The sequence below is a fragment of the Filicampus tigris genome, chromosome 13, assembly GCF_054856515.1.
Source record: "Filicampus tigris isolate MCC_2025a chromosome 13, RoL_Ftig_1.0, whole genome shotgun sequence".
NCBI classification, from domain to species: Eukaryota; Metazoa; Chordata; class Actinopteri; order Syngnathiformes; family Syngnathidae; genus Filicampus; species Filicampus tigris.
Window position 1 is genome coordinate 6,140,056 of NC_141229.1, and position 12,944 is coordinate 6,152,999.

The 12,944-nt window shown below is 39.6% G+C and overlaps 1 long non-coding RNA gene across 2 annotated transcripts in view; it reads left to right on the forward strand.

Annotated features, from left to right (window-relative positions):
* The window catches only part of LOC147137364 (uncharacterized), a 92,120-nt gene that overhangs the window by 18,936 nt on the left and 60,240 nt on the right, over positions 1 to 12,944 (forward strand). Inside the window, exon 4 of one of the 2 annotated variants that reach the window (XR_015089414.1) lies at positions 3,770 to 4,132. The exons of the other annotated variant lie outside the window; for it this stretch is intronic. This is a non-coding gene — a long non-coding RNA (uncharacterized LOC147137364). Of the gene's footprint in view, positions 1 to 3,769; positions 4,133 to 12,944 lie in introns of those variants that run through there. 2 annotated transcript variants of the gene reach the window in all.

Here is a 12,944-nt window from a genome sequence, read left to right on the forward strand (position 1 = left end):
ACAAATGTTTTAGACCACTAGACGAAGCGAAAAATAAGTGAGCTACATGACTCAGCAAAAATGACATCAGACTAATTTCTCTGACCATAGGTAGACCGAGTGTAAGTCCTCTATTCTATTTTTGAGATTTTTTTTTTCAGTTTTTAGCTGTAATTGAGTGCGTCAAATAATATATAACTTTATTTTTTGAACTGGAATTGCTTTATTCTGTGATATTTTTTAAATGTGTTTTTTCAGGTGCCTGAGTATCTGTAACAGAAAAATAGATGACATGACAAATAAAATGTCTCATAAAAAACGAACCATTGATGATTGTGTTGGACAAATCCAGCGATATGATATGATGTTTTTCTACTCAAGATGGTAACATAGTCACTCTTTCAAAAACAAATAAAATGGGTGCCAAATTGTCCTCCAATCCTAGATTGACCCCATGAGTCTCTGGCAACGTCAGCCAATTCTCAACAAAGGTCCAGAAACGCCAACAATGTGCGGAGGAGTCATACGCCTACTGGATTTCTATAACAATAGTGCCTATTTATGCAACAATAATGTTGTTGCATTATGCGTGGGATCTGCGGTCACTCCTCTCACCTCTCAAGGTGGATAGTTAACGCTGCAGCGCACAGCTTTGCGGAGAGACAATATAGGCGTTGTTGTCTTCATGGCCTAAATTTGGCGACCGTGTCTGCCTCCAAATAAACGTTAGATATATGTTGGGCGCCACAAAATGTCTATCATAACTCTCATATGCCGTCGGCCTTTTTACTGTACAATGCGTCCCCTTGACGATGGTGAGGCCCCGAGTTATGTGGCTTCCACAGGGGGATGATGTGGGCTGCGTACTATAGTTATATAAGAACGTAGCTTAAAATAGCAAATACTGCTGTATCCCAGTGAGATGTATTACATATGTAGTGGTACTTTACAAGTTTAATTCGTTCTGTGAATGAACAAATCAAAGGGCTCTATATTTGTGCCAGCGCAGGTCTGGCGCGCAAGTCTGCCACTCGGCGTGGCGTAAAATCAGAGCATGGGTGGGTTAGACTTGGTATTTCTGCAGACGCACACAGCTCGGCGCAGTTTGAAATGGGTGATTTGCGCCGTTGTGGCCGTCAACGCAGCCGACTTGCTTCGCAGCCTATCAAAGCGGCTCCTCTCATTCGCTTTAGAATGGGCGCATTCTTGACCTAGTGGAAGAGCAGAAAACTGATTTGCTAAAGCCCATGCAGGAGATCAAAGCACGCAAAATACGTTTATAAGGAACTGCAAGCACGGGCGGATGATGTAAAGTTGGCCAAGGTGATCACAGATCATCGCTATAAATTGTCATCCAGGGAATATGCATTTTTGAGGTGTACGCATAGCTAGCTGGCTAACTACACACTTAAACCACAGCCTTCGCGATTACGTAATCACGTTTTCTCAAATCGTGATTATATTGCAAATGCAATTAATTGTTCAGCCCTAATCTCCACAATGAAGAATTTATAGTTCTCAATCTTTACGCGTTTTTAGCAATTATCTTCAAACGTGTAATATATTTAGAAAGGAATCCCTCACACTTACAGGGTCTTGTGTCAAAACAATAAAATCCATTCACTTTTGTATTTTAAAAAAAAGGAATTTGTTTGAGCATAATGTACAGTTTTGAAAACTACACGAACAACATGCAAGGGTAAAATTGAACAGGGCCCTTGGTTATTATTTCTTTGGGTCTGAACTCAAAATACAGTCCCCAAATGTGCGAAGTACTTTGTGAATGAAGCGCCGCAACACAGAGGTGTGCTAAGCTATTTACTGACTTTTGCGGCGAGAGGTGCAGTAGACCTTGGCAGCACGTCAACAAAAAGCAAACGGAGGCACCTGGACCCAAAACATCCTGTACCTTCTCTCAGCTCTGTTTTTCCTTTTAATTAAGTATCTGCCAAAATTCCCTAACCCACTTGACCAAATTGCACTTGTAAAAATCAGGAATAGAGGCTCTTCCTTGATTTTCATTTTTTCTGTTGCTCATCCAAGAGCGTCCCAGAATAAACTGGGATGAGGACACAGGAAGAGGAGGTTCGTTCCTTCTGGTTTGTGTTTTTGGTAGCTGTCTACCAAGCCAGACTTGATATTTACAGCAGAAGGTGGCATTTTGGATGCAGAAAACATGCAGGGTAATGTCAGTAATGTGGGTCTTTGCCGCAGGGGGACAGCTCTGTGACACAGCATGTCTCCACCGATGTTTTCAATTCTTACTCGGGAGACCGATTTGTTTTGACCACCATTTTTGGACAAAATAAACGTAAGAAAACCTCACAGGCTAAAATCAGCTGTTTGGCGAAGAGACAAGACAGACTCCGCCAAGTGTAAATTATAACTGTAAATTCAAAAATACAGTCGACGACAACCAACGTGTGGAAAAATGAAACATCAGTTAGGGTGAGGGGACACTCAAAGACGAGCCAACGGCAAATTAAAAAAAGACAACAAAAAAAAAAAAAACGTCTCCTTGCAAAAGTTGGGAGGTGCAATTTGGAGGAAACCAGAGCATCGGGAGTAAACTGATTGTACATCTTTCAGCCAGTTGGGGGCGTCTATCAATCTCTTTTTGGTGTGACCATCATCAAGTCCTGTCTCCATGCAAACACAGTGATTTATCCACATATTGGAAACAATTTTTTACCCAAAGTATTGTATCCAAGTTTTTGTAGCGGTTGCCTTTCTAAGCCTCACCTGTACAAATTTACATGACCCGAAGACTCTCAACGTAATCAGCACAAACCAGCAACCATTTAAAGCGCCAAATAAACCCCAAATGAAGTTCAGATGGTCATTTAATGTGTGGATAAGAATATATGCCTGTGAATATTCTCATATTCAATTCAGCTCTTTATTCACGTGTCAATCCCAGTTGCTTATTTACTACTATGAAGGCAACAACATAAGATTACAACAACAAAACAAAAAAAACACAACAACATTTAAACAAACAGGATGTTTATTGCAGTCAATACATTCAACCAAATTATAGTTATCCGGTAAATCCGTTTTTAATTTCCTCATAAAGTTGTCGAGAGATTGGCCAGTTTAGAGGTGAGCATCAAGTTGTTTCCAGATATTGTTTGTCTACATGTTGTTCTCCGCCGTTTGTGGTCAAATATTTGTTGCTTAACGTTTCTCATCATTAGGCTGTCTAATAGCGTAGTCCAATATGCGTTAGCATTCATCTAGCGGGTGCGTTCCCTAAGGCAAAGCTATGTGGTTGTTCTGAATACACAACATGAAACTCTCATAGTTTAATGTTGAGTTTGACAATAAACTTCATCGGAGGGTGGCAATAAACAGCTCAAAGCTTATTTTTTGAAGAGTTGTTCACTGTCTGCCCAACTGCTCCTTTTTGTGAAGTGAGTGTACAGTGATGCCTTAGATACAAGTCTAATTCGTTCCGTGACCGACTCAAAGCGCTTGTATTGCAAATTACCTATATTTATTATATAATTAATATATGATATGAACTACCAGAGACAAAATTCCTTGTGTGTTTTAACAAACTTAGTCAACAAAGAGGATTAAAGGAGCTAAACACGATGTCAAACTATTGACTATCTTCATGTTCACATCACTCATGGTGGTCAGCTATGATAATAAACACTTGCTGGTGGTCTGCAGGCATGTCGCAAAAAAAAAAAACAAGTCCCTGAAGTCGGACTAAAGCGCTTGCCGTGTTTCTCATGGCTGGCCGAACGTCACAAAGTCATTGTGCTCTGTAATTTGGGTGCAGTGACCACGACGTCGGACCTGTACAAGCGAGGCTGGCTCCACATGTAAGACTCTCCTTCCTCGAAACAATAATAACAGTAATGCAGCAGGGTCAAGCAATGAATAAAGCATGATGACGGCTTATTGGAAGAGCTCTCTACAGTAGGATGGGTTGCTGACCTTCTTTGCCTCTAATCTCCCCTTTGTAATCTCCGTAATGCAGACGTCCTCAAGTGCATTGGCCTTCTTACTGTTCGGCTCAAATTTGACCTGTTTTTGACATTTGACAGCAATAAAAATGCCCTGAATGACATTCTTTCAGCCGTAAATTTGATGACTTTTTCTAAAGTGACCCAAATGGTGGTAAAGGTGGAAATCTTGAAAGCATGAGCCTACATCCCATAAATGTCTTTTTTTTCTTTCTTATGAGGTAGCATTAGCAAGAGCGAGCTTGAAACAGTCTGGACAACTGTCTGTGTTTCCACGACATTTTCACTGGTTCCCATAGACTAATGCACCCGCTGTTCTTTGAAGACAGGAATTTCATGACAATGAAAGAGTGAAACAGCATAGGAATGATCAAACAACAGGAGCAAAAGTCATACAGACGATGCCTTGAGATAGGTGCGAGATCTGGACTTGCTAAAAACTGCAATGCCTCAGGTAAAAATAAACGTCCTCTTTTCTCCGAAAACATTGATTTAGGATTGTCAGACAGGCTAATAATACATTTTGAATAGATCTGTAGTATAATTTGATACAGACAATTATTATGAGGATATTCTTGACCTATGTCAAAACTGAACTTGAACATATAAATAATGCATGCATGACAAATGAACAGTATGTAAGCTTGAAGGGATTTGAGACTTCGAGACTGAAGCAGAGATTCCGCAGGTTTTATCCCCTCCGCCCTCCCTGTCCTCTTTTCCCTGCAGCTACTATTTGTGGATTTCCAAACGGGCTCTCCAAATGTGGAAGTCTGAGGTGCTGTGGTCAGAGAAGAGTCTAATACAAGTTTGCTTTGCGGCCGATGCCCAGACAGGTTGAGTCAGACTTTTTTCAGCGTCACTTAAAATACAAAGTCGACCACTATCTGTTCCGTGATGCGGGATGACTTTTTATTGCAATGTTTTAAGTAATGTAAATAATACCATTATTAATTGTCACTTATATTAAAGGGGTCATATTTTGGATTTTTTTAAAAAAAATCTTTGTATACAAATAGTTGGTCTATGGTGTGCCTGTCCACTAGGGGTGTGCATCTTTCCAATAAAAGATGATTTGATGTGTACATCTGGTGCGATACGATTCACTGTTTATTGTAAAGTGAAATGATTTGATTCAGTGGGATTACAATTCAATTTGATATCGTACGGCACAGTTCGAGAGGCTATGATGCACTGAATGGCTTATTTTATAGTATGAATGAACATGTCATATATATATGTGTGTGTATATGTGTATATATATATATATATATGTCTATGTATATGTGTATATACATATATGTATATGTGTATATATGTGTATATATATATATGTATGTATATGTATGTATAATATATATATTATATATATAATATATATATTTTATATATATATATGAGTCTCCATATGTATATGTATGTATAATATATATAATATATTATATATATATATACACATATATATACATATATATGCATATATATATATATATATATATACATATATATATACATATATATATATATATATATATATATATATATATATATATATATATATATATATATATATCCTTTGTTGTAGCTTCAAGCGTGAGAAGCTAACGTTGCAGCTCTGCATCTTCGCTCATTGCTCCTTGTTGAACATCACAAACAGATTTGTATACACGCGACGCTCTTTCTCTCCATTTAAGTGGTCGTGTCCTCCAGCTGCGAATTGTGAAGCAACACTTGACGGCACTCTGATAAACAGGCGTGGTTACTTCAAAGTCCATGGGAAAATTCTTCTCCTTTTTATATTACGGGTGCAAATCTATCTTTAACAAACTGAGATGTTTATTTGATTAAAAAGATTAAGGGGTATGATGTGTCGTGCGTCGATGTCGTTTAAATAAGCCTCCAAATAAGCGGGATGGCAAATGCCCCTGAAATGCCCAAATTTGAGGCTTCACACCTCCACAAAGCATTGGGTGGCTGCGTCCACCTCCTTTTACAAGGCCCCTTTGGCGTGATTAAAAGAGTGAAAAGCGAGGGAGTCAGGTGGCGCTATAACGCAGATGGGGATGTTTAACTTGCATGAATGGCTCATTAAAAGTTTCCAGACGGAAAACTAAATGAATCCAAGCCACCGTTGGCTTTTGGGCCAATGTTGCCATGGCGACTTTGCTGAGCTAAAACCAGGTACCATAAAGGTATTTCCTTTAGAAGGGGACATATTTTGTAAAATTGACTTTTTAAATGTTTATATGCAATTTGTTGGGTCTCTGAGGTGCCCGATAAATGCACAATATATCTCCTATTCGTATTAATTTGAACATTACAAGAATACTATCATTATCATATCATAGTTGAATGAGAACTATCGTAATATTACAAGAAACATTTTTTTTGACCAGAGTAAAGTTGTAATATTCAGAAAATATCACGTCTTTGAGGGAAAAAAAGTGTATAAAAAGTGTATATGGAATTAAGTCTTAGTGTCAATATTATGCAAATTATTTGTGGTTCTGGAATAAAGTTGGAATATTACAAGACTAATATAATAATATAATGAGAAAAATCATGACACTATGAAAAAATGTTAGAAAATAAACACGTTTAAGAGGGGTGAAAAGGTTATGCAAGTAATGTTTGTATTTTATGAGGAAAAAGTTGTGATTTTTACCATAAAGTTGTATTATCACAAGTAACATCAAATTGTTACACAAATAAAATTGGAGTTCCAGTCATTCCATAGACCCAACATTTGGAAACAAATATTAAAATTTCAATGTTCTAGTCTTCTATGTACCTATTTTTTATTCTTCACAGCGTAGCTCCTGGTATTCGGTAGGCAGGTACCACATTTGTTTGAAATGATCATAAACAGTTACTCAAATGTGTAATCTGTTTCCATAGCAACAGAGGTGACATTCACTTTCACTTCACATTCCTCTGAAGCTCCTCACTCACTTGATTGTGCACTGCAATCTCATATTTGACCTCCTCGGGCCACAGTGCTTTGCTCCAATGAAATCAAGTTAATTATAACCCAGCTAGTGAAAGCTATATTTTCCGTCTTTATTATCCCTCTTAAATTTGGCAACTGTGAAACACCCGTTTCCTAATTAAAGGTCGGAAAAGTGCCAAAACTTAATGTTACCAACGACAACCTAACATTTCTTGCAGTATTTTGCAATAAAAACAAAACGGCCAAGTTTGTTGGGCCTCTCCCAGTTAAATAAGATGCAGCATGTCTGCTTTAAAGCAAACTATGCAAAAATCTGGCATTCAAATAAGGGCTTTTAAATCATTTGATGATGCACTAGCTTGTAATTAGGAGAGCAGCTTCTGTGTTGTTCCTTTGGTGATTCCTAATAACCTGCTTTTAGTGGTCTGTTGATGGTGGACCAGCCTGGACCACCAATAGTTAGTGTTAGGGTTAGCATCAATGCTAATTTTACTGTTCAGAGCTATTTGTAGAGCTCATTCAAGCGTACTCGCAACAATTTGGCGTTCAAATAAAGGCTTTTAAATAATGTGAATGTGCAACAGTATGGCCAGCCAGAGTGCAAAGAAAAATATATTTTTGCTTTAAGACAGTAGTCCGTTACAAATTAGTCATGTAAAAAAAAAAAAAGACACTTTTAAAAAACTTCACTGGTGACTTCTCAAAACAATTTAGCGTTGGGCAATATGACTTTAAAGAATTTATATTGTGATATTTATTGGAAATGCAGCCGGACAGAAAAGGGGTTGGCTCGGGGGGTGGCTAGTTGGTCTCTGTCCTCCATCTCTTGGGAGCTAGTCGGACTTCCTCGTTGGGACTGGTGAACCACCCCGGGGTCTCTGGGTGTGGGCGTCTCCTCTCAACTTGGTCCCCACATGGTGCCCACCCTGGCCCATGCTTCCCCCTTCAGGATAGCCAAGGAGGAGTGCGCCCGTCCGCCCTCAGTGCCACAGCAACTCCAGACACCAAATTCAAAGACTAACAAGCATGTATGCAAGATGTCTATGTCGACACACCTATAAGATCTAGTTACATGCTACTCACAATGACACAGCCTGTATTTTTACGTCACCTTCTCGCACTATCCTCTCTCCTGCATGGTCCAGTCCCTATTTGGTGTTCAGGCACTGCATAGCTACTCCCACCACACACTGGTAGCAATTGCACACTACATCCGTCTTTATTTCTCATGAAGAGTTGTACGGGTAAGGTAAGGCTACCTCGGGGCCATCGTAGGTCCCTGACCGATTAGTTATCTATCTGTTTGCAGCCATGTTGTTTGTGCAAGCAGTGCAAGTTAGCATGGACTATAGTGTGGCAAAGAGGTGGAACACTTCCAGTAAATTTCTGGAGAGTTACCGGTAAATTTTCATGGGAAGTTAAGATGGGGTGTTTTGGTATTATGGTACTTTAAATTGGATGCTTTCCATGGGAATAATGGGTTACTTTTTAATTACATTCCTGGTTTCTTCCATTTTATTGTCATAAATTCTCCTTAATTCCATGGAAGGTTTCCAACTTTGAAAATTCACATACAGTATTTGTGCAAACCTTTGTGGGAAAGCACTTTGAACTACGGCAACAGCCAAAATAAATAATCCATTGAAAAAATTCACCCTGACCAACTCAAATTAATCAATAAAGTTGATGAACTGCAAGCCCTACATTGGCCTACAACAACGTAATCATACATTTACAACAGTAGAGGGACCCAAAGAGTACAAAAAAAAACCTTGTACAGTGGTTTTTCAATCTGGAATATTACAAACAAAGGAAGACAAGTAAAACACCTTTTGGGGCTTTAACATTCTGCTTTGCGTAAGTTACTTTCATCTAATGCCATAGTTTTGCTGCTTCATTAGGCGAAATGTTGAGCATATATGACGCAGAGTTCCAGAGTTTTTTTGAAGGGCGCGGGGGGGGGGGGGAGACTTTTGGACAATGCAAAAGCTGTTTTTAGGATGCGGCAGTGATTCGCGGCGCCGTCCCCACTAGCGGTTTTGTGATTTATCACCATGAGAAGGTTTGAACATATGAACATAAAAGCTAAGAATGAAGTAAAATGAGTGACGACAGATGGATTAATTGGAAGAAAAAGTGTATTTTTCTTGCACACATCCTGAATACTGTGCATCTGCTCCTGAAATAAGCTTCAAGTGTGGCTCGAGTGCAGCCACAAAGTGCATGTCAGTGCACAATCGTCTATTCTTTTTGTGGAACTTTTTAATGGAAGCCTTGATGCTGTATTCAAAATAGAATGGTAATTCTATGCTTAAACAAATGATTACACCCCCCAAAAAATTTGCCTTTCTGATTGCCTGAAATAACTTCTCGGAACACATTTTTTCCTAGACTAGAATAGTATAAGCCTTTATTGGTCCCACATTGTGAAAATTCTGGTTTTACAGAAGATATTGTTCAAAATGCATTACACAAGGTGTTTGGATTTACACAAAGTCTGCTGTCACACAAACAAATATAATCTTGGATGACGAGCCACATGCTGTGACACCACGTCTAAATACAAAGACATTATCATCCAATCACACTTAGCAGCCAGTTCTTTTCCAATTTCCATGATAACCACATGAGCGGATGTGAATGGCAAGCTGTACATGAATGAACCAATGCCATTTATAAAGAAATGAATCTGGACAGCAGCAGGAATAGTCAGTAGTGCTGTATTTATCAGGGGCAGTTTTCAGAACTGCCCCTCAAGACTTTTCACTTAGCAACATGAAATTTGGCAGTCACGTCTATCATGCATTGACCAACAAAAAAAGTTTCAAGGACCCATGCCCAAAAATTCACAAGATTTTTGTCATTCTGGATCCAAGTGGCAATTTTTTTGATGATTTTTCCCTTTTTTTTTTTTTTTTTTAAATTTAGCTCCAAAGTAAGTTTTACTTGACAACATGAAATTTGCTAGCCATGTCTCTAATGAGGAGATCCACAAAACAGTCTCATGAACCCATGCTAGAAAAAGCACAAGAAGTCAACCATTTTGGTTAGAAGCAGCTACTTTAGGTTTATTTTTCCAGGTAACTTTCAAAAATGGATTTATCTGAGAAATTTTGAAAATTCAGCCCTCAAAACCATATTCACTTAGCAACATGAAATTTGGTTGACATGTCCATCAAGAGTAGACCAACAAAAAGTCTCAAGAAGCCATGCTGGAAACATAGAAAATCTTCCATTTTACTTTGAAGCAGACTTTTTATTGTCCTTTTTGCTGGTGTCTTCCAAAGACAAATTTGTTGTAGAACTTTAGAAAAATTCATCCCCCAAAGTCAGTTTCATTTGGCAACATGCAATTTCGTAGGCATGTCTATAAGGAATAGACTCACAAAAAAAGGCTTAAGTACCCATGTCTGAAAACACACCGGAAGTTGTCCATTTTGGTCGTAGCCACTGACCATTTATGACCCACAGACCATATTTTCCCTATCCCTGACTTAAGGGTTTCCTGCTGAGTGTGACTTTTAGTTTAAAGGCACTTAAGACTCCAAGTGGTTGATACCAAGGGGGGCCCTTTTTTATTTAAACTTGCGAGGGCCAGTGTTAAAATGTTGAATTATGCCCGCCATGTTTTAGTGTTCCTCCACTTTCCCATGGTTCATTCCGCACTCTGTAATCAAGTTGCACGAGACGCAGCGTCAACCGATAGAAGGCGGCGAGAACACAAGTCGCTGTCAGACCTTTCATTACGGGCCCTGTTCACATGGGTTAGAAGAAGGAGACGGTTTTATGGATCTTATTTTCATCACCTGCACATTACCACGCACCGCTTAGAATTACCAGAGGGCCTTCGTATTGATTTATGACCAGACTTCCATTCTATTCATAATTATTTACTTGCATATTGCACAGTAAATGACAGTAGGGATTACTGTCATTATAGGGTGTGCAACAATGCAGCAGTCATACCCAACCCAGTAGTCTTTTTTTTTTTTACATACATACCAGGAAAAATACACTACTCTTGCTTGTGTTCCTTTATTGTGTGAAGGCAAAGGCCTTTACACATATATTAGTCCTACAGTTTATTATTATTATTATTCCACACCACTTTTTTGGCGTGCATCTCCTTCCACATTTTTCACCCGATTGACTTCATTCAAGTTTCAAAACATTCCGAAAATTCATGCCTTGCGGGGTAGTATTTTTTTTCGTTCCCAAATTTACCAATTCCCCAATAATACCCATTTTTCACCCCCCAAAAAACATTCATTTCCATTGGCACATTCAACGTTTTCACATTTACACCATTCCAATTTGAAATTCACAACATTCCACTCATTCAACTCACATTAAACTTTTCAACACATCCCAGATTCCTACTTCCCACACATTCAACTCATTCACCCTTGAAAAAGCAACATAAATTTCACTATTCATTTCTTGTTGCCCAGTGTTATTGGCCCTTGGTCACCCCAGTGCGGCCGCCATCTTGGATGGGGACATTAGCTAGACTGGGGATACTCACCCCGAGGTCTCCCCAGTGCGACGGCCATCTTAGGCAGGGAAATTAGCTACACCCATGATTCTTGCCCCTCAGCCAGCCCCAGTGCGGCGGCCATCTTGGACAGGGACATTAGCTAGACTGGGGATACTCACCCCGAGGTCTCCCCAGTGTGGCGGCCATCTTGGCAGGGACATTAGCTAGACTGGGGATACTCACCCCGAGGGATACTGTATGTATTAGAAAGTAATAAAAATAGCGCCACCTGCAGGGGTCCACCCTTCTTTTGTCACCTAAGTGCATAATCGTCACTTAATTCCCTCGCCTGCCCAACAATGTGTGCCTTCTTCAGCAGTTCTTCTTAGTTCCATTCCCAGTACTTTTGTATTTGTTGCTGGCACCAGGTGAGAGACCACACCATGAGGCAATTGTATTGTATTTAAGGCAGGTGGGTGGACCTATTAGAAGAAAGTGACATAAACATGCTGCTAGGCCAGAAAAGAGCTTTTAAAAAACGTCATAGAAAAATGAGCTTATTAGCTAGTAGCTACACTCGACACAGATCATTTCACTAATGCCACTTAATTTGTTTAGGAAAGCATTCATGCCATCATAAGTACTTGACCTAAAAATATAATGTTCGGCATATGAAAATAACATTAGCTAGAGATGAATAGACTGCATGCCATGTGTTTGTCACTTTATGTGTGAACTTCTACATTACCTTCTTGCCCGAGCCGCCAATTGGCTCGCTGCCATATGCTTGGCACTGCTATTTTTGCGTCTCACGGAATCCGCTAATGTATTTTTACACTCATGTAACCCCTCAAAAATATAATTTATTGTACAGTGAAAAAATGTTTGAAGCTATATCTCCATGTATGGCGACCACAAGTACATGCGTGCATGTGTGCTCAGGGGCAGCAGGGTGGGTGTCTTTGGTGGTTTCTGCCCCTTGGCGCCGACCGCTGGGCTGCCCGACACAAATTTCCCAAAACCCCACCAGGAGGTACAGTAAAAGCTGTCATCAAAAAAGAAAGTTAAAAAAAGATGTTTGATCATCCTTTCTCAGGCTAGTTCCTGCCATACCGTCTGCTCTGTATCTATAGAATTTGTCATTGCGGCCCATCCGAAGGGTTAGTGCTACCTTACCATTATTGCTAATTGACATCCTTCTTGTCTCCCGGCGACCGCTGAGCGACTGAAAAATGCGTCACAAAGGACATAACGGGGTAATTTGTGGCTTGAGCAGGAGTTGTGGTGCATAGAGGGGTATCGTGTGGTCATTTTTTTCACTAACCGCTCCCAGCAGTCTTCTTTCTTGGAGCTACCTGTGTTTGTGCAGCACATGAATGCTTAAAAGAAAAAGGTTATTTCTTGTTAACACAAAGTCTATGTACGAATGACAAAGCTCGTCGGCAAGCCAGCTACTAGATAGTCGTTAGTGCAAGAAACTAACATAGCAGTCTTCGGACGAACACATGGCTCATAGCCTGTCAATGTCTCGCTACCTGTCGGCAAGCATGAGAAGATAACA